The following is a 4,592-nucleotide window of genomic DNA, read 5'->3' on the forward strand; positions in this document are numbered from 1 at the left end:
ATATGTGATTGTTATTTCAGTGAAACAAACAACAACGCAAGTGTTTATTGTTAAGAAATGAATGTGTGTTTTGCTTATTCATTAAGACTGCATCCTAAATTTATATTAAGAAGTGCAATGTTGATTTAAGTATCATTATCATATTCCTGTTTATTTCTATTATCCTTATCATTATCATGTTTATATATGTCTACATTTATCATTATTTTTATTATTGTTGTTGGTGATTATTATCATTACTCTTATTACTATTATTATTATTATTACCATTATTACTACACCATTATTATTACTATAATATCTTTTTCACTGTTGCACTACTAATTATTATTATTATCATCATTATTATTATCATTATTATTATCATTATCATTATCATTATCATTATCGTTATAGTTATCGTTAACGTTATCGTTATCGTTATCGTTATCATTATCATTATCATTATTATTATTATTATTATTATTATTACTATCGTTATCATTATATTCATCATTATATTCATCAACATTGTTATTGTTATTGTTATTATTGTTTCCATTATTATTATTATTATTATTATTATTATCATTATCATTATTTTCATTATTATTATAATTATTATTATCATTATCATTATCATTATTATTACTATTATCATTTTCACTCTAAAAGGACCAGTAAAATATGCCCACCATTCTAACGTTTCATCAATTCCTCTTCTGCCTCACCTTTCACTAATACACATTTATTTATTAATCTATATCTATATCTCTTTTATAGACAACTCGTTCTATTCCGGTAGGAAAGCCTTTTATATTTATTTTACGTAATATGTTTTTGTTACCATATCAATTTTGTCACCATATAAACTTGTTATCATATTATTTTCTTTTATCATATTTATCGTGTTATCATATAAACTTATTACAATATAAATTTATATTTTCATTAAAAAAATCTGCACGTGAAAGCTGCTTATTGTATATCATATGCACATTTTAAAAAATATTCATAAACCAGATATGGGTGCTAGAACAACGTATTTTACATATTGAAATAAAATAAATATTGATGCAGAATAACAAACAGTATCTTGCCTAATAGAAAAATAACATAAATATTATCAGGTGTTTAAGTGTTTAAGATTTTCAACAAGATTGTTTTCCTCATTCGAATGTTTCTGTCTAATTCTCTTTATTTATCTTCGTCTGTCCTTCGCTTTTCCTCTTTAAAAGACACACATATTAACGCACAAGCATACAGATATTCAGATACACGCATACATAGTAAATACAACTATAAACATAAATAGTTTAAATCGCACTCACGTCAGTTTACAAAGAAGCGGAAGAAAAAGACACAGAGGGAGATAGATAGATGGATAGATAGATAGATAGATACATAGCTAAATAGATAGATGTATAGACAGATATATGGATAGATAGATAGATGGATAGATAGATAGATGGATAGACATATAATTGGATAGATAGATAGATCGATAGATAAATATATAGATAGATAGAAAGATAGATAGATGAATAGAAGGATAGATAGATAGATAGATAGATATATAGCTAAATAGACAGATTGATAGATAGATAGATAGAGAGAGTTAAAGATTCAGAGAGTTAGCGGAAAGCTAGAACGAGAAACAAAGAGAGAGAGAGAGAGAGAGAGAGAGAGAAAGAAAGACACAGAGAGAGAAAAACACAGAGACACAGAGATACAGAGAAAACATCGGACTTTACTAAGACCCTTAGAGTCATTTCCTTAACTCCCTGAAAAAAAAGAACATTATCAAAGGTCGGAAAAAAAAAAAAAAATGGAAATTCAAGCTCTTTTGAAATGAGCTTTTTAATGAGCCCACTTTACGACCTTTTTTATATCTCGGGTTAATTATCTAGATCCCTAAATACTACGAACTTTAAGAGGGATTTTGTGCTTGAAAAAGTCTCCCTCTTTATCATTTTTCACACTAGAGGTAAAATATATCTGCAATTGATCTGCTTTTGCTTCAATACAGGTGATATACTGCAGTCATGGTTCTTGTTATCCTACATTGTGATATATTCTTATATACATATACAAACAGGCACACACACACACACACACACACACACACACACACACACACACACACACACACACACACACACACACACAATTTACCTGTATTTTTATTGCTATCGTCATTGTCACTATTGCTTTTCTGTTGATCTATTGGTTCTTAATTTTATTACGGTTGTGATTACGATTTTCACCATCATTATTATCATTATTGTTATTATTTTTATTATGGTGATGATGATGATCTTGTTGTTCTTTTCATTATTATTATTATCATTATCATTATAATTACCATTACAATAATTATTATCATCATCATCTTCATCATTATAATTACTATTATTACTATTATTATTACTATTATTGTTAATTCTATTATCATTATTATCATTATTTTTTTTTTGGGATAATATTATTATTATCATTATTATTATTTTTTATTATTATCATTATCATTATTATCATAACTATTATTATTATAATCATTATCATTATTATTGTTATTATTATTATTATCATTATTGTTATTATTATCATTATTATAATCATTATCATTATTATTATTATTATTATCATTATTGTTATTATTATTATTATTATTATTATTATTATTATCATCATCATTATTACTACTATCATTACTATCACTATCATTATTATCATTATAATCATTATCATAATCATGACATTATCATTATCATTATCACTGTCGCTGCCGTTGCTGTGTTTACTCTGTGTCGCTGACGTCATTACCATTATTCATTATCATTTTCAGAATCCCCACCCACAAAAAAAAAAAAAAAAAAAAAAAATATGCATTGAAACCAGCGAAAACGAGATACAGTAAAGACAATAGCATTAATTATCATATCAACGGTAGGGTTTGAAGTCCATTGTTCTGTGCTCAGAGTGTTTCACAATTCAGATTATTCAAGACCTTTAGGCATAAAAGTTGAAATGCTAAAGCGATATGAATGAGAATGAATACCATGACAATGTATAATTTGTATCTGGCTTCCCGGTTATGCATCTGACGTGTGACGCTGAAAAGGCGGAAGCAGCACGTCTTTATAAATCTTAGAGCTGTATGAATACATGCATACATACATATTCATACACACACACACACACACACACACACACGTATACATTTGTCTGTGTGCCTATATATATATATATATATATATATATATATATATATATATATATATATATACATACACACAAATGACGCTGTAAAGACTGGAGCATCACACCTGCATAAACCTATGAGCTATATAAATACATACATATTCACACACACACACACACACACACACACACACACACACACACACACACACACACACACACACACACATACACACACACACACACACACACATATACACACACACACACATACCTATATAAACACATGCACACACACACACACACACGCACACACACACATATATATGTATTAAGAAACTGCAGTCATCATTCAAATCTTTAATTTTAAGCTTTTCAATGTTTGTTTTCTTTTAACAAAATAACATACATGTCACACAGCAATCTGCAAGACCACCCTCTATTTCCTACATCAGCCAACACGCAAACCCCTTAACATTCCGAGCCCAGAGACTGTAAAGGCAGAAGTGGGGTTGATTATACACGTGCAAACGCATGAGTGAATCATACCCTAAGGAATTTGCTATGAAACCCAAAATGTGTATTTGACTTTATAATGGCCCATCTCTGCGGTTTCTGATCTAAATGTTGATGTGATTTCTTGTTCTTTTGTATGGTTTGTGCGATATATACTAGTACTACGATTAAAGTTGATATTGATAATAACAATTATGATAATGTTAATGGTGATAATATTGACAATAACGATAATGATAATGTTGAATTACAATGATTAAGCATAGTTCTTACTTTCACCATTGTCTCTATTTGTTTCTGTTTCTGTTATTATTATCTTTATAATTTTTAATATTATTAAAATCATTATAATTTTATTATCATTATTATTATTATTATTATTATTATTATTATTATTATTATTATTATTATTATTATTGTTATCATTATTATTGTTATTATTATTGTTATTATTGTTGATATTACCATTATTATAATTATTATTATTATTATTATTATTATGATTGTTACTATCATTATCATTGTTATTACTATTATTCTTATTATCAAGTATTATTATTATTATTATTATTATTATTACTATTATTATTATTATCATTACTATTGTTATTATCATCATCATCATTATTATTATTATTATCATCGTCATCATCATCATTATCATCATTATCATTATAATAATAATGATAATAATAATAATTATAATAGTAATATGTTCATGAGGATAACAATAATGAGAATAATTGTGATAATAATAACGATGAGAAGTAATAATGATTATAATGATGATTTAATAAAAACAACAGTGATGAAAATAATAATAGTGATAATAATAATAATTATTATTATAATATTGATAATTGCAATAACAATAAGGATAATAATACTATTAA

The sequence above is a fragment of the Penaeus chinensis genome, chromosome 17 (assembly GCF_019202785.1).
Source record: "Penaeus chinensis breed Huanghai No. 1 chromosome 17, ASM1920278v2, whole genome shotgun sequence".
Classification (NCBI taxonomy): Eukaryota; Metazoa; Arthropoda; class Malacostraca; order Decapoda; family Penaeidae; genus Penaeus; species Penaeus chinensis.